Source organism: Triturus cristatus, chromosome 9 (genome assembly GCF_964204655.1).
Source record: "Triturus cristatus chromosome 9, aTriCri1.1, whole genome shotgun sequence".
In the NCBI taxonomy this organism is placed as follows: Eukaryota; Metazoa; Chordata; class Amphibia; order Caudata; family Salamandridae; genus Triturus; species Triturus cristatus.
The window spans coordinates 322,794,448-322,817,122 of record NC_140592.1 but is presented as its reverse complement, the minus strand read 5'-3'; the positions used below and the strand labels follow the sequence as shown (position 1 = coordinate 322,817,122).

Sequence of the window (22,675 nt, the reverse complement as noted above, 5' to 3'; positions counted from 1 at the left end):
GCTTTCGATGGGAGATTACATGGCCACCCTCGACCTGCAGGACGCTTATTTTCATGTAACAATCCTACCCAGGCACAGAAAATTTCTACGGTTCAGAGTGGCTGGCAGGGATTTTCAATTCAGAGTCTTCCCATTTGGACTCCGTTCCGCACCCAGAGTCTTCACAAAGGTCATAGCGCCAGTGACTGCGCATCTCCGTCTGCAAGGAGTTCAAATATTCCCGTACCTGGACGACTCCCTTATCAAGGCGAGTTCAGCCAAGGTAGCATCCGAGCATGTTCAAAAATGCCTCTTACTCTTCCAGTCCCTGGGTCTGTCAACAAATCTGGAGAAATCACATCTAGCTCTTTCGCAAAGAAGAACGTTCCTAGGAGCGACATTGGACACGGATCTGGCCAAAGCCTTTGTGTCAAAAGAAAGGCAAATCAAGATATGCAATCTTGCGCGCTCACTACTTTCAAAAGAGTGCGTTTCAGTCCGTGTGTACAAATCCTTCCTAGGGATGATTTCGTCTTGCATTCATCTCATTCCCAACTGTCGGTACAGAATGAGACCGTTGCAGGAGGAACTCAATCTGCAATGGCTTCAGACCACAGGATCATTCGAGGATATCATTCACATCACCTCGCGAATGCGGGACGCCTTTCAATGGTGGGGTCAGATGAAACACTTGAAAGAGGGTTGTCCATTTCTGGTCGAAATGCCGGATTTCACAGTCGCCACAGATGCATCCCTCGAGGGTTGGGGAGCGCACCTTCAAGGAATGACAGTCAAGGGCAGGTGGACTCTAGAACAGAGAAAGTGGCATATCAACCTGCTAGACTGCGAGCCATATTCTTGGCTGTAAAATCCTTCCAGGCCATCATCCGAGGAGCATGCATACTTGTAAGAACAGACAATACATCAAGTATGCATTACTTGAACAAACAAGGCGGGACAAGGTCAGCCCTCCTATCTCGGCAAGCGCAAGAGATTTGGGATTGGGCGATTCGCCACAAGATCAACCTCAAAGCCATTCACGTCCCAGGAATCACGAATGTTCTGGCGGATTCCCTCAGCAGAACCACAATGTCGAATCACGAATGGGAGTTACACCAACCATTCCTAGACGGGGTATTTCACGAATGGGGGTATCCCGATCTAGACCTCTTTGCAACCAGCCAGAACCGCAAATGCCCATTCTTCGCAAGTTGGGCTCCCCACAAGGACTCGCTGGGAAATGCCTTTTCGATGAATTGGTCGCAAATATATGCTTACGCCTCTCCACCGATCCCGTTGGTTCCACGAGTTCTGCGCAAGATCAAACAACAGCCTTGCCGCATGATTTTAATTGCTCCCAGGTGGCCCCGCCAGTACTGGTTCACAGAACTTCTCCTCCTCTCGGAGGCCGAGTCCATACAGTTTCGACCAATTCCACATCTTCTGACCCTTCAGAATGGTCAAATTTGTCATCCGGACCCAGCATCGCTGAGATTAGCGGCATGGCTCCTCAACAGCTTGAATTTGCACACCTAGATATCCCTCCAGACTGCCAAGAGGTTTTGGCCAATGCTCGAGCACCAGCAACTGTTAAAACCTACAAACTAAAGTGGAAGAGGTTTTGCATGTGGTGTCAGTCCGTTAATCTCCATCCAATCCACGCAAGACCGGAACAAATTCTACCTTTCTTTCTACAGTTGGCGAGGTCTGGTCTTTCCCACTCTACTTTGAAGGTGTTCTTAGCTGCAATTTCAAGGTTTCGGCAGGATGGTATTACCTCTCTCTATTCCAATAGAGTCATCCAACAATTTTTTAAGGGGTTATTTAGGATATTCCCGCCTATTCGGCGTCCACCTCCTTCTTGGCACCTTAATATAGTGCTTTCACAACTAATGCGGCATCCTTTCGAGCCCATCCACAAGGCGGATCTAAAGTTCCTTTCTTGGAAGGTTTCTTTATTATTGGCTCTAACTTCTACAAGAAGGGTTAGTGATCTCCAAGCGTTCACTGTTCATCCACCCTTTCTGCAATTCACATCTGATTCTGTGGTGCTGCGCACTAATCCAAAATTTATGCCAAAGGTCCCGACGGATTTCCATCTTAATGAACCCATAGTTTTGAAAACTTTCTTCCCAAATCCGCAAACAGCTGCAGAAAGGGCCTTGCATTCCTTAGACATCAAAAGATGTCTGAAATTTAACTTACAGCGGACAGCATCACTGCGCAAATCGGACCAGCTCTTGGTAGCATATGGCAAACCATGTCAAGGCCATTCAGTATCAAAGCCAACCATAGCGCGCTGGATCTCGGCTGCAATTTGTTTATGCCATGATCAAGCTGGAAGACCATTGCAAGCGACCCCAAGAGCACACTCTACGAGAGCAATCTCTTCATCTACAGCTCTTTTTGCCGGTGTGCCTCTTCACCAGATCTGTAAAGCGGCAACATGGTCCAGCTGCCATACGTTTACCAGACACTACTGTTTGGAAGCTGCAAGTGATGCGGATGGATCAGTGGGACAAGCTGTTCTACGTAATCTTTTCAAATAAGGTGAGCGTCTGTTCTCCCTCCTCCGCTATGCTTTTATAAGACGCTTTTTCCATACTATTTGTGGCTTGAAATTGTTTTGCATATGTTGAAGCACACATGTATTTCTCTATGGTTATACTGTTTCATAATGTATATGGTCTATGATACAAAGTAGCGTCTTATGAGCATAAGGTGATGTACTGCTATCTACTCTGATTCAGGCATGTGAATCTATGAAAGACACCCCAAATACTGGAGAAGAACAATAGTTACTTACCTGTAATCTGTGGTTCTCCAGTATTGGTGTCTTTCATAGATTCACATGCAACCCGCCCACCTCCCCTCAGAGGCTTTTTAGGCTATTATGTATTGCTTCACTCCTGTGCGAGAAAATCTGACAGCCTGAGCCTCTGAGGAGAACATTCTGGTGGGTGCTGCTGTCGCCTGATTGGCTGCAGTTTGGACTGTATATAATGACAGTGATAGTCATAGCTGTGGAAGTTTTTTCCCTTGTAGCTTAGGCTACTTTACTTCCTGGTTCAGGTTACCAGGGTTTTTTGGTTGTTATATGCATAATTATTGCTTTTTTATGTACCGTGGGACTCCCACTCCGACGACGGGGAATGATTCAGGCATGTGAATCTATGAAAGACACCAATACTGGAGAACCACAGATTACAGGTAAGTAACTATTGTTCTTCTCTTCCAGGGGTATACTCATCAAAGTCATAAGCACTGAATAGTCTCGCCCACGTACGGGGACCCTGGAGCATTAACAAAAAATATCTATATATGTGTGTGTGTGTGTGTGTATATATATATATATATATATATATATATATATCAAATATACACACGTATATAAACATGCAGCCCACCCATAATATCGGGCTCAAATATGTCAATATTGCATTGTATTTTTCATTTGAAATATCCAAAAAACATGTAAAATAAAAATGTTATAACGCAGGGAAAATGTACCTCCGACTTATTTTTGAACATAGCCTTTATTTTCAAAGGAAAAGGGCAAGGTGATAGCAGGCAGATTAGCCTAGAACGGCTGCATATAGAACACTCAGAAAAAACTGGCGCCGTGCCTTTAAGACCTTCAGGCTCCCATCATGCCCCACAGGTGACAGTTAGGTCAGGTCTTTTTGACGGCGTATTACATTTTAATCATAACATGAGTAACAGACCTATCATTATAGATATGGTATTCGTCCATGGAGGAGGGAGGGTTGCTTATGACTTTGATGAGTATACCCATGGAAGAGAACAAGGATTACAGGTAAGTAACTTATCCTTCTCTTCCAGGGGATACTGATCAATAGTCCTAAGCACTGAATAGAGTAGCAAGCCCATCCCTGAACCCTGCGGACAGATACCCGTATGTCAAAACCTGTTTACAACCATTCGTTAACCAAATAAATTTCTCAAGGATGCTTGCCCAAACTGAGCATCTGCTTGAGTATCAGAATCTAAGCAGTATGGCGGGCAAAAATGTGGACTGAGCACCAAGTCGCTGCTTTACATATCTCTTGGATAGGTACATTCAGTATGCGGTCTCCAGGGACAGAAGTAGGTAACAAACCGAGAGGCGTGCTTTGATGAAGGTGTGCTTACAAGCCCCTCTACCCCCGTTGTTCACCATGAGGTAATAGTAATGCCTAAATAGAAATACGGAGCATAATTAAGTAATCATATGTATTTTCTGTATACACATTAGGTGTGCACTTCACTGTATCCTCATTATAGGATTTATTAGGAGTGGTACGCACGGGGCTGGACCCCGTGTAGTCCTGATGAAAAAACGTGGGAAGAGTGATTGACGTGAATATCCGAGATCAGCTTAGGAAGGAAACTCGGGTGAGTTCTTAGCACCACTCTCTTAGCATGGAAACCAAGATAAGGCTCTGTAGAGCATAAGGCCTGAATCTCGCTCACCCTGCAAGCAGAGGTAATTGCCACTAGAAAATCGGTCTTCCAAGATAGGTGCTGTAAAGAAGCTTTATATATTGGGTTCAAATGGGGGGCCCATTAACTTAGAAAGAACTAAATTCAGTTCCCAGGCAGGAGAGGGTAAACTAACTGGTGGGTAAACCTTCCTTAGCCCTTCTAGGAAGTCTATAACAGCTGGCATTTGAAAAATAGAAACCTGGGTAGGAGACTGTCTATACGCTGTAATTGCTGCCAGATGTACTCTGATAGAAGAGAACTGTACGCCTGCTTTAGCTAAGTATAACAGATAAGTTAAGATAACCTGCACTTGACCCCGGACAGGGTCATGACCATTAGCTGTACACCATCGATATAATCGCTTCAATTTGAAAGCACATGACTTTCTCGTCGAAGGCCCTCTCGCTTCCTTCAAGATCTGTATACAGTCTTGCGAAAGGCCTAAGTGTCTGTATTGCAGGAACTCAGGAGCCATGCTGTCAATCTCCGCGACGGTAGGTTGGGAAGAAAAACCTTCCCTCCTGACTTGGTCAGTAGATCCGGTTGGCTTGGCAGTCTCGTGTGTGGCACCTTTGACAGGTGAAGAAGGTCTGGGTACCATCACTGGCGAGGCCACTCTGGTGCAATCAGGATCATCTCTGTCTGGACCTGTACAGTTTGTTGATGACCAGAGGTATGAGAGGGACTGGTGGAAAAGTGCAGAGTAATCTCTGACCAGCCGATCAACAGTGCATTCCCCTGGAGCCTGTTAGGGGGTATCTGGATGCGAAGACGCAGAATTTTGCATTTTCTTTGTCCGCAAACAAGTCTGTCTGGCACTCCCCATCTCCAAAAGATTTCTTGAGTTATCTCATCTTTTAGCACCCAGTCGTGCGCTTCGACAAAGTTTCAGCTTAGGTCGTCCGCTTGTGCATTGAGGGCGCCTGGAAGGTCGACCGCAGATATAGACATGTCTCTCACCAGAAGCCATTTCCAGATCGCTTGTTCCTCCAGAGACCGGGGTCTGGATCTGGTACCTCCCTGTTTGTTCCGGTAATACACCGTTGTTGTATTGTCCGTCTGAACTAGCAGGGAACTTGACTCGATGGAGGGAAAAAATGCCTTGAGAGCCAAATGCACTGCTCTGAGTTGGAGCATGTTGAAGTGTTAACGTTTTTCCATTTCTGACCACATTCCCTGGACCTGAAGAGTTCCCATGTGTGCGCCCCAGCCCTGAAGGGACGCATCCATCACGAGAGTCTGTTTGGGGACTTCCTTGTGGAAAGGGACTCCTTTCATAAGATGAGCCCATTGCATCCACCATCTTACTGCGATTTTGACTGAGTGAGGTAGTTATCGTGTCCTCCCAGCAATTGGAGACCTGAGACCATTGGTCCTCTAGAGTTTGTTGCAGGGGTCTCATCTGTACCCTAGTATTCAGAACTATTATTGTGAATGGAGCCATCGAGCCCAGCAGAGAGGATACCTGCCTGGCGGTCGGATGAGGTGTTCTCAGGAGAGTCTGACTCTTGTGGAGTATCGATAACAATCTCTCCTCCGAAGAAAACGCTTTTGCCTTTGCTGTGTCCAAAGTAGCGCCCAAATAGTGTATCCTCTGCGTTGGATTGAGGACAGACTTTTTGAAGTTGACGCACATGCCTAACTGGTTTAATAGTTGAATGCAGCATCCTAGATGCTCCTGCAGCAGGCTAGGGGAGGCACTTTTGAGTAACCAATCATCTGTTAGGGTCTGCCATCAGCATCATGCACAATCTCACGAAAATGCTGAATAATATGTTTATCTTTGCATGGTGCTTATTTCTGCCTTTAGTTGTTAGTTATATTTTTGGCTTGGCAGCAAATGGGGACTTGAAGATCCGTTCTGAAATCGTACCAGATTCATTGTAATATTCAGTTTAGACTATGCTTTGTTATTATTTCTATTCATGCACATGAGGGAACGTTTATTGTGAAATGATATTGTTTCCTGTGTTAATTCACGTGTTACTGCTTGTGAGCAAATGACAGTTAAAACAGCACGTTACGTTTAGTTAATTCACGTGTTACTGCTTGTGAGCAAATGACAGTTAAAACAGCACGTTACGTTAAGGCAGTTGACACGGGGCTTGGATATTCATGTGCTTTTGCTTGCACGTTCCCTTGCTGCACGCTCCGTCAAACTCAAGACACGTGTACAATGTGTGCGTGCTTGCCAGGAACCCCACCCAGTCTAAAACCTATTTAAACCCTTCGCAAGCGTGAAACGCTGCTTGCGCTCGTCCTATGCTACCCGCTTACCTGGAGTTCAAAGTCATCCCGTCTTCGGCTAAAGCTCCCGTTCCTGGACCGCCTTCCACTTGGCATCTTCCGGCTTCCGGATTCAGAAGTCGGGTTCCGGTCCTCTCTCCTCAGTCTTCCCTCTCGGCAGCAATCAGGAAATCCAGCGTCCAGCAATCCAGCTTCGCTTCTTAAAGGAGCCACGTCCTAAAAGCAAAGAAAAGAAAGACAGTGAGTAGTGTTTTGCGCAAAACGAAGACAAATCAAGTAAGTTCTTATTATTTTGTTACTACAACGAGGGAGAAAGAACAATACTTATCTTTGCAAACTCCTTCCTCAGCCAGAGACGAACTTCTTTAAAACCTGCATGAGGATTCAAAGAGACTTTAAGTAAATAGAAAAAACGAAGACAATTTTTGATAAACATTTTCTCTCGCTTTGGTAATCTGAGTTTAGGAAAACATATATATATATATTTACATATAAGTGTTTCAAAGATATCAGAGTTTAAGGTCAAGTTTGCTTGTTTATGTTGCAGAGAAAGATGATATCCTAACATATAGAAAAACATCTGCATATTTATCAAAGTGATGTTCTGGCAGCTATAAGACCAGAATTAAGAGGTAAATGAATGTCAATTTAATTGATTAGAGTTTGCACGGATTATGTAAAATTTCTAAAGTTAAAGTTCATATTTGTTTATTTGTGTTTGCTGTCCAGAGACAAGAAAGTGCCCGAGGTGATTTAGCCTTCACACCAAGCAGAAGAGTGGCGTGTTTCTCTCTCTCTCTTTTGTTATTTTCTCCACTTCCCCCTTCCCTTAGGTGTTTGCATTCAGTAAGCCATAATTTGAATTGGCTTGCTGGACGTAAGCTCTTGGGGGCAGCTGAGAAAAATCTTCACGTCTCTCAAGGTGACACCCCGGACTTCAGGTGAGCGAAGGTTTGACAGAAGCGCAAGCCTTTACTAAACCTAAGGGGTTTTGAGAGACATGGATTTGGAAGACGAGGGAATTGATAGTCGCGCAATGACTCAGGCCTTAGATGAAGACCTAGAAAGGGGTCACACGGTCACTGATATGATGCAGAAAATGCAGTTAGAGATTAATAAGTTAAAGCAGGAAAATATGGAATTGAGACAAGAAGTAGTTCGTTATAAACCTAGAGAATCCTTATGGAATTTGCCCTTTTCCCCTTCAATACCAAGATCTTTTGACTCAGACAAAAAACCTAAGTCTTCTAGGGGAGGTTTGGATTCAGACTCCAATGCACCTCCAGTACAAGTTACAGTGTCAGTTCCTAATGTGGTTCCATTATCTGCTCCAGAGCGTTTCTTTGGGGGTAGTAATAAGTTTAACATATTTCTCAGTCAATGCCAGTTGCATTTTATCTGCAAACCCCAGTTGTTTCCCAATGACGCAACCAAGGTGGCTTTTGTGCTTTCTTATTTAGGAGGTACAGCGGCCAATTGGTCTATACCTTATATTAACAGGAATGACCCAATTCTGCATAACTGGCCTCAGTTCAAAGATACTATGAACAAATTGTTTGCGCGACATGCATACATTCAGGCCAGTGATAATGAACTTTTGAGTTTGAAACAGGGAAAATCAGATTTGTTAACCTATGTCACAGCTTTTAATAGGTTATTAACAGAGACTCAGTGGCCAGAAGAAAAACGCACCTCATTATTCTATAGGGGTTTGCGTGACGAATTAAAGGATGCCTTGGCCCACATAGTAGATCTCCCAGATGATTATTCTGAGTTTGTGGATCTGGTGGTAAAATTAGATCATCGTTTGGGGGAAAGAAAGGGGGATAAATCACGTTATGAACCACGGTTTACAGTGTTGAAACCGGACAAGAAAGAATTTGACTCAAAGTCAGCAGAAGTCGAACCTATGCAAATAGGAACAATAAAAGGGCCTTTGACTGTTGAGGAAAAGGATAGAAGACGAAAATTGAATTTGTGTTTATATTGTGCCCGGTCTGGACATTTTGCAAAAGAATGTCCAAATAAACCGAAGGGTCCCAAAAAGGTTAATGCTCTCTCACAGTGTGCTTCAGAACAGGAAAACTAGATAACTCGTCAAGGAAGGAGGTCACTTGCTCGAGTAGGAATTCTTTGCAGACCTCCAAAATAACTAACATGGTGCCCAAAATACCACGACATTTTGTCATACAAGTAGTGTTAATAATTAGCACTCATATGCGTCATTCGATTCCAGTTTTATTGGATTGTGGGGCAACTGGTAATTTCATAGATATTAAATTGGCTCAGGATTTACAAATACCCACAGAGTGGAAAACTCACCCAGAATCAGTGTGTGCAGTGGATGGTTCCGCACTCTCCTCAGGTATGATAACCAAAAAGACGAGTCCTCTCGTTATGGTTTGTCAGAATGGTCATACAGAAACAATATCTTTTGATTTAATAGACACACCTACTTTTGGCCTTATTTTAGGGGTACCATGGTTATCTTTACATAACCCTAAAATAAACTGGACGTCTAGAACAGTGACTTTAGATTCCTCTCATTGTAGGGAATCATGTTATCAAGAAGCATCAAATGATTTTATGACTGTTACATTGTGCAAATACAGCAACATCTGTTCCTAATATTCCATCTGAATATCAGGACTTTAAGGATGTGTTTGATCCTGTCAAAGCCGCCTTTTTACCACCACATCGGTCTTACGACTGTCGCATAGATCTAATACCTGGAGCACCTTTGCCCAGTAGTAGAGTATATGCTCTCACTGAGGAAGAAACCAAATATTTGAGAACATATTTGGATGAGCTTTTAGCATCTGGATTCATTAGGCATTCAACATCACCTGTGTCTTCGCCATTATTTTTTATCCCGAAACCTGACTGCAGTCTTCGCGCTTGCATAGATTATCGCGGATTAAACAAAGCAACCATAAAAAACAAGTATCCGTTGCCTCTAATTCCTGTCTTGTTAGATCAGCTGCGTAATTCAACCATCTATACAAAGTTAGATTTAAGAGGCGCTTATCATCTTGTTAGAGTGAAAGAAAATGACGAATGGAAAACAGCGTTCAAAACTAAATTTGGTCTGTTCGAATATACTGTGATGCCATTTGGCTTGTGTAATGCGCCTGCAGCATTTCAGTATTTTATCAATGAAGTGTTGCATGAGTTTCTTGATGTGTGTGTGATTGTATATATTGACGACATTTTGATTTATTCAAAAGATAAAGAACAACATATCCATCATGTCAGAGCAGTTTTAAACAAATTATTAGAGAATCATTTGTTTGCGAAATTAGAAAAATGTATTTTCAATGTTGATACTGTCGACTTTCTTGGATATTGCTTGTCTCCTGCAGGCATTATGATGGATCCTAAAAAAGTGAGTGCTATTCGAGAATGGCCCGAACCCACGACTCTTAAAGAAGTGCAGAAAGTTTTGGGATTTGCTAATTTTTACCGGCGCTTCATTCCTCAGTTTGCAGAAACGGTTGTGCCTCTCACCAAGCTTTTACATAAGGGTCAGGTATTTTCTTGGTCCAGTCAAGCAGCTCAGGCCTTCGAATCTCTTAAACAAAAATTTACCACTGCTCCTCTATTAAAACATCCAGATTTTCCATTTTTTGTTGAGGCGGATGCCTCGCAGGTGGCTGTTGGAGGAGTATTGTCTCAGAGGGATGCTCAAGATGGGCAGTTGCATCCTGTGGCCTTTTACTCTAAAAAATTACTTCCTGCTGAACAGAATTATACTGTAGCTGAAAGGGAGCTTTTAGCTATAAAGTTGGCATTCTCGGAGTGGAGACATCATTTGATGGGGACAAGATTCCCAGTCACTATTTTTAGTGATCATAAAAATTTACAATTTTTTAGTTCAGTAAAAGCATTAACACCACGACAAATGCGATGGTTAAATTTTTTTAGTGCTTTTGATTTTGTAATCACCTACAGACCAGGTACTCAACAAGTACAATCTGATGTCTTATCAAGATATGGGTATACACAGGATTTGAAAAAAGATTTGACAGGACCTCCTATTATCCCTCCACAAAAGATAGTAGCGCCATTGGTTAAACAAGAATTTTTGACACAGTTACGAGCTGAACATTTACAGATAGATGCACAAACGTGGTTAAAAGACTCTCACCACTCAATACAGGATGGTTTGCTCTACCATAAGACTATGTTATTGGTGCCTACTAAAGAATTACAAAATGTGGTCCTGGCGTGGCATCATGATTCTTCTTTGGCAGCTCACCCAGGATACCAAAATACGTTAGATAATTGTAAAAAACATTTCTGGTGGTCTTCTATGATTTCAGATGTTAAGCAGTATGTAAGTGCTTGTGCTATTTGTGCTAGGAATAAAGCTTTGCATAAAGCTCCTATGGGTTTATTACAACCCTTATCTACTCCACCTCATCCTTGGCACACAATCAGTTTGGATTTTATAACTGGTTTGTCTAAATCTAATGGTTATACAACTATTTTAGTAGTTGTGGATTATTTATCAAAGATGGCACATTTTTTACCATTGAAAAAACTTCCAACTGCAGTAGAGCTAACAGACATATTTCTTAAGGAAATAGTAAAATTACACGGCTTGCCCACTAAAATTATTTCGGACAGAGGGGGTCAGTTTACTTCTAAATTTTGGACACATATGTGTAAAACTTTAAAAATGGAAATTGCTCTTTCCACTGCCTTCCACCCAGAAACAGATGGCCAAACTGAAAGGGTGAATCAAACTTTGTTGCAAACATTAAGATGTTTAATGGCAGATTTCACGTCAGAATGGGATAAAGCTTTACCTGTCGCTGAATTCATTTATAACAACAATGTACATTCAGCAACACAATGTACCCCATTTTATTTTTTAAATGGTTACCATCCAAGGATTCTTCCAATAACTATGAGTCCTTCTTCACCCCCAGGAGTTACAGAAAGACTTACCTCTCTGTTAAAGATCCAAGAAAAAGCAACAAAACATTTAAATAACTACAAGAAAATAATGAAACAACAGGCAGACAAACATAGGAGTGACACTCAGCAATACCAAATAGGTCAGAAAGTATGGCTTTCAACCAGAAACTTAAAATTATTAGGTGTCAGGAAATTATTACCTAAGTACATAGGACCATTTCCCATAACTAAGATATTGACCCCTGTGACTGTGCAACTACACTTACCTCCAGAATATGCCATTCATCCTACCTTTCATGTCTCCTTGTTGAAACCATACAACCCTAATACTAGATTGGAATCTCCACCCCCACCAATTCCTATTGATGGCCATTTGGAGTATGAAGTCCGAAAAATACTGGATGTTAAACGTATACAAGGAAAATTGTATTATTTAATCGCCTGGAAAGGTTATGATGCTTCTGAAAATTCTTGGGAACCAGCATCCTTTGTTCATGCTCCTAGGTTGTTACAACAATTTCATTTAAGATTCCCACATAAACCACGTCCGGTAGGGAGGCCTTTGAGGGGAGCGACTGTTAGGGTCTGCCATCAGCATCATGCACAATCTCACGAAAATGCTGAATAATATGTTTATCTTTGCATGGTGCTTATTTCTGCCTTTAGTTGTTAGTTATATTTTTGGCTTGGCAGCAAATGGGGACTTGAAGATCCGTTCTGAAATCGTACCAGATTCATTGTAATATTCAGTTTAGACTATGCTTTGTTATTATTTCTATTCATGCACATGAGGGAACGTTTATTGTGAAATGATATTGTTTCCTGTGTTAATTCACGTGTTACTGCTTGTGAGCAAATGACAGTTAAAACAGCACGTTACGTTTAGTTAATTCACGTGTTACTGCTTGTGAGCAAATGACAGTTAAAACAGCACGTTACGTTAAGGCAGTTGACACGGGGCTTGGATATTCATGTGCTTTTGCTTGCACGTTCCCTTGCTGCACGCTCCGTCAAACTCAAGACACATGTACAATGTGTGCGTGCTTGCCAGGATCCCCACCCAGTCTAAAACCTATTTAAACCCTTCGCAAGCGTGAAACGCTGCTTGCGCTCGTCCTATGCTACCCGCTTACCTGGAGTTCAAAGTCATCCCGTCTTCGGCTAAAGCTCCCGTTCCTGGACCGCCTTCCACTTGGCATCTTCCGGCTTCCGGATTCAGAAGTCGGGTTTCGGTCCTCTCTCCTCAGTCTTCCCCCTCGGCAGCAATCAGGAAATCCAGCGTCCAGCAATCCAGCTTCGCTTCTTAAAGGAGCCACGTCCTAAAAGCAAAGAAAAGAAAGACAGGGAGTAGTGTTTTGCGCAAAACGAAGACAAATCAAGTAATTTCTTATTATTTTGTTACTACAACGAGGGAGAAAGAACAATACTTATCTTTGCAAACTCCTTCCTCAGCCAGAGACGAACTTCTTTAAAACCTGCATGAGGATTCAAAGAGACTTTAAGTAAATAGAAAAAACGAAGACAATTTTTGATAAACATTTTCTCTCGCTTTGGTAATCTGAGTTTAGGAAAACATATATATATATATGTACATATAAGTGTTTCAAAGATATCAGAGTTTAAGGTCAAGTTTGCTTGTTTATTTGCAGAGAAAGATGATATCCTAACATATAGAAAAACATCTGCATATTTATCAAAGTGATGTTCTGGCAGCTATAAGACCAGAATTAAGAGGTAAATGAATGTCAATTTAATTGATTAGAGTTTGCACGGATTGTGTAAAATTTCTAAAGTTAAAGTTCATATTTGTTTATTTGTGTTTGCTGTCCAGAGACAAGAAAGTGCCCGAGGTGATTTAGCCTTCACACCAAGCAGAAGAGTGGCGTGTTTCTCTCTCTCTCTCTTTTGTTATTTTCTCCACTTCCCCCTTCCCTTAGGTGTTTGCATTCAGTAAGCCATAATTTGAATTGGCTTGCTGGACGTAAGCTCTTGGGGGCAGCTGAGAAAAATCTTCACGTCTCTCAAGGTGACACCGCGGACTTCAGGTGAGCGAAGGTTTGACATCATCTAGGTAAGGATAGACCAAGATCTTTTTCTTTCTCAGGAAAGCCGCTACCGCCGCCATGCATTTTGAGAAGGTGCGAGGAGCTGACTTTAGCCCAAAAGGCAGGACATTGAATTGGAAGTGGTCTGATTGTATCTTAAATCGAAGAAGCATCCAGTGCTTTTGAGAGATTGGGATGTGAAAATAAGCATCCTGAAGATCTATGGAACACATCCAGTCCCCTTGATGAATGTGTGGAATGATTTGGTGTAATGCCAGCATTCAGAATTTCTCTCTGAAAACAAGTTTGTTGAAGAGTCTGAGATCTAGTATAGGCCTGAACTCCTTGTTTGAACTTTTCTTTGGGACCAGAAAGTAACAGGACTAGATACCCTGCCGATGTTGATACCAGGGAACCTGTTCGATGGCCTGTTTTCGTGTAAGGATAGATACCGCTTCTCGAAGCATATTTATGCGATGTACTGTACTTCTCTGAGGAGGTACCGATGGTGGAGGTGACTTAAATCTGATTGAGTACCCATTCCTCACAATATTGAGTACCCATTTGTCCCATGTTATCTTGGTCCACACGTCCAAGTGAAATTTTACACCCACCCCCACCGGAGCTGGGGGAAGCAAGCACTCACTGCTTAGCTTGTTTTGCTGCAGGGGTTGCTTTTCTTGAGCCTCCTCTTCCTCTACCAGGTCGTCGCTGGTGGAAATTAGATCTTGCCTGACGTTGCTGCGAAGACCAATGAGCGGTTTGAACCCTATGCTGGTATTGACGACGATCGTTTGGTCGATCGCGACGCCGGAAATCCTTTCTTTTCTCTAAACCCACCGCCTTCAAGGTATCCAGTTCGGATTTCATTATTGACATCTCATCATCAGCATGAGAGCTAAAGAGTAAGGTTCAGTTGAAGGGAAGGTTGAGAATCCTGTACTGGGCCTCTGGTTTCAAACCCGCAAGTCTTAGCCAGGAGGATCGAAGAGCACAGATTCCATGAGAATATCCATGGGCAGCGAGGTCTGAGGCGTCTGCAGCCGCGCTTATGACTTGAGTAGCCACGAGCCCCCCTTCATGTAGGATTTCTTGAAAATCCTGATGGTCCTCCTTTGGTGACTTCTCTTAGAATCGTGATAGAGAGCGGTCATATCGGCCCAATAATGCAGACGCGCTAGCCACCTTCATGTAGGCAGCAGATGTGTTACACATTCTCTTGCCAATGGAGTCCATGGCTTTGCTCTCCTTATCAGGAGGAACGGCAGAAGAGGATGCTCCAGTGTGAGCATTTCTGGCCGATGACACCAGGACAGAGTCAGGAGGTGGCTCAGACCTCAAACAGTGGATCCTGCTCTGGTGCCCTGTATTTCTTTGCTATCCGTGATGGAGCAGCTCCCACAGAAGCCGGTGTTCGGAAAGTGTGGAGAGCCAGTTCTAACAAGCCAGGTACCGGAGGGAGTAGAGGTCTAGAGGAGGACCTGTGATGCAGTGTCTCGAAAATAACAGATGTTTAGGGTGCAGAGGAAGGCATGTCGATGTCGAGTTTTGTAGCCCCTCTACATAACACCTCATTAAAAGTCACAATAACATCTACTGGTGATACCCTAGTCAGTGGGGTAGATGTTAGAGTTGGTGAATAATCCGCCTTCGAAGGGCTGGAGTCAGATGACCATGAAGGTGATCTTCGTCTTCTTTCTCTAGCTGGTTGTTCTGGAGAACCTTCTGGCATGATTTGAAAAATCGGAAGTTCAGGGGAGGATGAAGCACTCCTGGACGTCAGAACCTAGATTTCTCTCGACGTCTGTATCGGAGATCGCTCTGACCTCGAACTCTTCGCAAGAGGAGACCTATGGACAGAAGTAGGTCTTCACGTCGATCTCTTCACCGGTGACCTTCTCGTCGCTGACGGTGATCTTCTCCTTGACGTTGGAGGAGACCTTTCCTGCGCCATTCTTGACGTCTACCTTCTTGCCGGAGATAGTCTTGACGTCGGTAATTTGACCTGCCCTGCCTCCTGCGATGACTCCCCGAGTATTACCGGCGTCGAGGTTTTCGGATTCGGCGTCGTTGTCTGAGGTGCCCTCGACGTCGGTGGTGTTCTCGACGTCAGCACTGATCTTGACGACTACCTCTCCTGTTGAAAAAGAGACTTCGTTGTTGAGTGTTTGACTGCCGCCGTCGTAGGCGAGCCTGACTTGGACCGTCTACGAGGTGGAGTCGACGTCGGCCGATGGGAGGCTGACATATGTCTGGATTTAGACTTCGTATCTGAAGTCGCTCGCATTGACGGCGAAATAGGCCTCGACGTCGACTGCGGCACAGAAGATTTTGACGCTGAAGGAGAGCACAAGGGTATCTTCGATGTCGATCTGTCCCTCAACGGCGAATTTGACCCTTTTTCTTAAGCTCTGACCTTACTTGAGAGTAGGGCTTTTTAGAGGGGTGTCCTCCCCGGCAATTCCATTCCTCTCTCATGCAGCTTAATCTTCTCCCTTTCCCTAAGGGTTCTCCTGGAAAGCTGCAGGCAGTAGTAGCACTCATCAGGTCTGTGTGAAGATGGTAGACACACAATATAGACTGAATGCGGATCTGACTTGGCCATCTTTTTCCCACAGGAAGGGCACTTATTAAATAAGGCTGGCATTTTGACAGGAAAAAATGCTTGAAAGTCAGAAAAAAGGATGTAACGAGTATTATTAGTAACAAAGACGTCGAGAGAAGTCAATAAAACTCACTTGAAAAAATCAATTGGTGACAAAAAACCACTAACTGACAAGCTCCATGCTGCAGGACCCTCACAGAAGGACCCGGAAAAGAGAACTTACCGAACTGTCAACTCTGGGGCATGATGTGAGCATGGAGTGTTCTATATGCAGCCTTTCCAGACTAATCTGCCTGCTATCACCTTGCCTTTTTCCTTTGAAAATAAAGGCTATGTTCAAAAACCAGTAGGAGGTACATTTTCTCTGTTATAAAATATTTATTTTACATGTTTTTTTGGGATATTTCAAATGAAAAATAAAATGCAGAATTGGCATATTTGAGCCTGATGATATGGTTGGGCTGCATATTTATATACATGTGTGTATGTTTGTTATATATATATTCCACAGCAGAATCCCATGGGTACCACCATCCAAAGAAAGGCGCAACACCAGGAAACAGACTCCAAAGGCAAAGTTGAGAGTTAAATGATGATTTATTCAAGCATCAAGTGCCCAAATGACGCGTTTCGGCCGCCAGACACGCGGCCTTGATCACATAGCGCTGTACTGGTGAATGAGTGGTATTTATATATATATATATGTGTGAGTGGCAGTGTTTTTACTATGTTCATTGCAATGACTGAGTAGTTTTGCAGCGTGTGACTGTGGGCAAGGCGCAGTAAAGCACATGTGTGACATCATGTTTTACTACAGTTAGTAACACCAGTGTAAACAGACTATAAAACTGTCAACTAACTGCTGAAGCCGGTGATTGCCTCAGTTCTCTCGCACATGCATCGTGGAAGCTGGTACAAGAGCATATGGCGTTCCCAGATGCAGCCAACCGATCGTGTAAGTACACATTAAAACGGAAAGCATGTCTCTCGTAAGCAATCATGTTAGTGTTACCGATTGCTCACAACTAGAAACGCGAGACCTAGCACAACAGTGTGTGTGTGTCCGTGACTCCCTGCTCTCGGCACGTCTCATGAAGCACAAAGTGAAAGCGCTGCATGTGAGCAAAGGCTAGTGATAAGATGTGGGCGTCTAGCCCCGGTACAGTAAAAATGCAAACAAACTCAATAACTGCATAAATGCAAAACAAAGCTGCCACTAAATACAACAAAAGTTGAAAGTGTGAGTGAGGGTGAAATGTGCACATTGGTGTATATATACATGTTGAGGAAGGCGTGAGTGCGCATATAGGCCAAAATATATAAGTGTGGTGTTTGTACCTCCTCTAGAGCACTTGAGTGACATAAAAATGCATAGAATGTACTAATAAAAAATGTGTGAAAGCGCAGGAAATATTCTAGAGTCTGCCAGTGCTTGTTCAATGTATCCCTTGCAATGAAGCAATGGGTTTATAGCATAGCGTATTGTGAAAAAGTGACATTCTAATTCATAATCATACGCAAACATGGTCTAAATACATGTGTTGCCATTCCTGCCGCAGCATTGGTTACAAGCCTGTAGTGCCTATGCTTAAAGACCAACTATAGACAACCAAAATGACAGTATGAATACTGGGTATTCTCTTCGTGGTTGCACATAGCCTGATGACAGGAAACCCAACTCTATGTGAATATTGAGAGTGCACAGGTAAAGCCTGATATAAACAGTGAAATATATACAAGTGATAACATTAATATACAGTTACAATGCGATGGTATGATCACTAAGGGTGTGAATGCAATGCTATGTTACAGGAAATGGTGCAGATCCTCCGTGGTGTTGAGACCAGCGGGCGCCTTGGTGTTAAATTGCAGAATATATCTACTCTCCAATTGCCTCAAAAGCTTCTCCCTGTTGCCACCCCGTCTCAGTGGTGGGACGCAATCAATGACTGAATAACGCAGGTGCTCTAGATTGTTATTGTGCATCTCCTTAAAATGCCTGGCTACAGGGTAGGCTGGGTCATTGTTGACTATCGCTCTGACGTGCTGGAGAATTCGCAGGTGCACTTGCAATTTAGTGCTCCCGATGTAACGCAGCCTGCAGTTACATTCGAGCATGTACACCGCAAATTCCGTTCTGCACGTGAGTCTATGTCTGATGGTAAGTGGTGCATGTCTAAAGGCTGAGTCTACCTTCATGATGTTCTTACCAAACCTGCATGCCCTGCAACTCTGGCATTTAACAAAACCCTTTTTGTCTGCTAGCCAATTCTGTGACGTGGCGATCTCCGGACTGTTTCTGACTAGTGCATCCCTCATGGAAAAAGCTCTTCTGTATGTGATATCAGGTTTGTGGGCTACTACAAGTCCTAGTGCGGGGTCTGATTTAATGATGCCCCAATGCTTGTTGATTACTGCTCTGATAGCTCTTTCCTCAGTGTTGTGCGTTATAATCAATCTCGGGGTGACTAGGCTATTTGGCTCATTTAGTATGTTGGTCGCACTGGTGACCTCAGGGGTGGATGGGACCACTAACAATTCCTCCCTAGGGATGGCATTGGCTCTGACAATGGCTTTACGTATGACAGCCGCTGAGTAACTGCGTGCCTTGAATCTTTTGGCTGCTTCCCCCTGGCACTCAAGGAGATCTACATGGGTACTGCAAATTCTGCCCAATCGTAACATCTCCCCATAGGGAATGCTGGTTATGAGGTGCCTAGGGTGAAAGCTGGAGGCGTACAGTATGGAGTTTCCTGCGGTAAGCTTACGGTGAAGCTTGGAATGCAAAGCGCCATTGGCGATGTACAGATTGACGTCCAAGAATTCTGTAGAGGTGGCACTAATGTTGGCATTGAATTCCAAATTAAGATCATTGTCATTGATCTCACTAATGAAAATTCTAGCACTGTTAACATCACCTCGCCAAATCAAAAAGACATCGTCTATGTAACGCAGCCAAGACACAATGTTGTTATTGAAAGCTGTCTGGTGCTTGACCATAGAACCCGCTCCTCCCACCAGCTAACATGTAAACATGCGTAGCTGGGCGAGAAGCAGGCTCCCATGGCCCGCCCCTGAGTTGCTGGTATATCTTCCTATTGAACATGAAAAAATTATGTGTGAGACACCAGTCAATTAGAAACAAAATGAGTTTGTTGTGTTTGTGACAATTGATGGGTCTATTACCCAAGAACTATTTACATGCAGCTAGACCATCATGGTGACGTATGCTGGTATACAGCGATGTAATGTCCATGGAAATTAGCAAATAATCCTCGTGCCAGGGAATGTCTTTTACTTTGAGCAAGAAATCACTGGTGTCTCTGAGGTAGGTTGTCTGGCTGGATACAAGATTTGGAGAAAAAAATCCACATACTTGGAAATATTTTCCAGATGCTTTTTCTGGCCAAGATGATGGGTCGACCAGGAATGGGGGTCACGTTTTTGTGCACTTTCGGTAGAAAGTAAAGGATAGGGAGGACTGGAGTCTCAATGTTAAGGAATGCACATTCTTCTTTGCTCAACTGGCCCTGAGATCTGAACTCATTGAGGTGTTTCCTAAGTTCCTTATTACTGCTAGCCATTTCATTGTGGTTAGAGAGCCTGTAGCAAAGGTTTTCGCTCAGATGTCTGTTAGCTTCTTCCAGATACAAGTTGCGTGGCCACAGCACAATGTTCCCTCCTTTATCCGCCTTGTTGATGATGACTTCATTATTGCTTTGTAGTTTTTTCATAAGTTCATTGTATTTGAGACTCTGCACGCGTTTTCCGGTAGCACGCCTCCTTGTTTTGAGGTGTAGCGCCTTGAGCTAATCAATGATGACATCACTGTATATGTCAATCGCATCCCTCGGCATCATTGGGGTAAAGGTGGAGTGCGACTTGAAAGGGCTAGGGATTCGGCATGAACTTTCAATACCCTCATCATGTAGAAGTTGTTGAGTAGGCCTCGGTGTACAAGGCACTGCTAGTTCACCCAAGATGCGCAATGTCGGGATGTCCGCCACAGTGAGTGGTTGCTCAACTGTTTGACCAGCGGGTACCATGTCGATAGTGGTGGCATTGCTTTGTTTGAGTCTGAAAATTTGTATCAATTTTAATTTTCTAATGAATTTGAAGACGTCATCAAATGAGCTTTTAGGGCAAAAGGTGAGGCCCAATGTGAGGAGCGTTTTTTCCGCTTCAGTGAGATCCATTGTGCTCAAGTTTATAATAGTCTTGGTATCATTCTTCATTTCTTTCTCCAAATGCCTCTTCTTTTGTTCATTTGCTTTGGTTTTTCTGAGTTTCCGCCTTTCCCGCCCCCTTCGGTTGCGTCGGTGTTTGTTTTCCTTGGCGGCCTGGGCCTGAGGGTCTGGCGCCGGTCATAGACTAAAAAAATCCATCTCTTTTCCTGGGCTGGGGTTTACTCTGCCAGGCATGTTACTTGTTCTCCATCTGCCCCCATCATCTGAATCCGCTCCACTCTCTGCCAAGGAACTCAAATCAGACAGGGATGCAGAATCAACGCCCTCAGTATTGCCTGCTGGTGGCTTAGGCTGCCCCTGTTGATTTTGTTTATTCAAACGGTGTGTTCTGATGGAGTCGTATTTTCTGGCGAATGTAAAAATTTGCCTGCATTCATAGTCTGTTTTGTTCCGGGCAAATTTGAACACCTTTCGGGCTTTGATAGTGTCCTCATGCTTCCTGAGGCATATCTTGATCTCATCCTTGCCCTTAGAGATGGCATCCTTTTGGTTCATGGCATCCAACTCATCATTCAGAACCTCAATCTCTCTTTGTAAGTTGGCCCTGTCAATTTCTGCATACTTGATTAGTATGATGACTAAACACATTGAGGCCTCTAGATTGCTTGTGGCCCATTCCTTTAGCATGTCAGGGTTAGGTTGCTCAAAGCTGGGTGCCAGCATTATTCTCAGTCCTCGTGGGACCCGATCTGCCTCTCTGTATTTTTGCAAAGATTTTGCCTCCCACCACTTGGTGATTTCTGTGTGCATACGTTTTTCAAGTGTTTTGAGTTTTGCCTTGTAACTGTCATCAGTGGTACCTGTATTAGCTTCTGCGCATCTGGCAAGACTCGGTACATTCGGTAAATTATCAAAAAGTGCTTCAGCGGCTGCTTCCCTCTCTCGCAGCGCTTCGTTGGGCATGATAATATAAATAGTCTATATGTATCAATCCCCTAGATATAACAAACGTGTTCTTAGTATATATATATATTTTGTTAATGCTCCGGGGTCCCCGCGTGTGGGCGGGACTGTTCAGTGCTTATGACTATTGATGAGTATCCCCTGGAAGAGAACGTAAGTTAAACATTGAAGCAGCACTGGGTATTGATACTTCATGAACCACAAGCCGCAGGAGCGATTCAGAAAATGTTGTTGATGCTGTGATTAAGACTCCAGGCGCCAGCTTGCACCCTGTTATCCTCCTTGGGCTCTGTGCAGTGCTACCAGTAGAGGGAGCGGACTCTCCTGCAGTGGAACCTGGCTAGTGTCTGCTGCCATCTAAAATGTGCCCAACTCCATTACCACCGCCAAATTTTAATCAAGACAGCTGACTGCTCAGCTGCACAGAAGTGCTGCACCCAGAAATGTATGGATATCAGGACAGCGAGACCTGGCCAGTGTCCAATTCCATTTACAAGATGTCCTACTCCACTACCACCTCCAAAGTGCAAGCAAGACAACAACTGCTCAGAGGAATAGAAGTGCTACACCCTATTGTGCGGTCAGGAATGCATAAACGCTAAGTAGGCATCCCCTCACAGCCTTAATCCAGCCTCACATAAAGCCCATGCTCTACTGCTGGCACCAGAAGGATTGGGGTTCTACGTCTTTACGTTCTTCGTTTGTTTAGTGGAGGTTCTCGGGATATCGAGGCTGGTTCTACTTTAATCACCACTTGCACTGCTTCATAACTTGAAACTCTGAAGGGATAATGCAGCGGCTTGGTGGGAGGAGCGCGAGGTGCCCAGTAGTCCCTAAAGGCGGAGGAGGGGCAAGAAGTCACTGATGGGAAGTGGTCACAGCAAACCTCTACAAAACAACTGACCCCCAGGAAAATGAAGAACCATAGAAACAGGCACTGATGAAGCTAATTGAATGCAGAAACGCGTCTGCCGAGCGTTTCTTTGGACTTTGCACTCAGAGCGTTAGAAGATTAATAAAGTCGTTTCCAGTCCATCCCGGAGCTGTGTCGCACTCTGTTCTCACCTGAAAGGAGCCTGGTCTGTATGTTTTGCCAGCCTGCAGGTGCTGGCCGGCGATACGCCCTCTCATTCTGGAGCTACTTGGGACACCTGCAATGTTTGGTCGGAGCATTGTCTGCAGCACGTCGCTCCCCTGGAGCTACTAATTTCCACATGGAGGTAACTGGCGCATGGGGAGAG

The 22,675-nt window shown here is 43.9% G+C and overlaps 1 long non-coding RNA gene across 1 annotated transcript in view; it reads right to left on the bottom strand.

Moving 5' to 3' along the window:
* Positions 1-13,056, bottom strand: part of LOC146797841 (uncharacterized) — an 89,860-nt gene extending 76,804 nt beyond the window's left edge. The window contains exons 1-2 of the long non-coding RNA XR_014968544.1: positions 12,768-13,056; positions 6,742-7,083 (exon numbers count right to left, since the gene is read on the bottom strand). This is a non-coding gene — a long non-coding RNA (uncharacterized LOC146797841). The remainder of the gene's footprint in view (positions 1-6,741; positions 7,084-12,767) is intronic.
* Between the last annotated feature and the right edge of the window lie 9,619 nt (positions 13,057-22,675).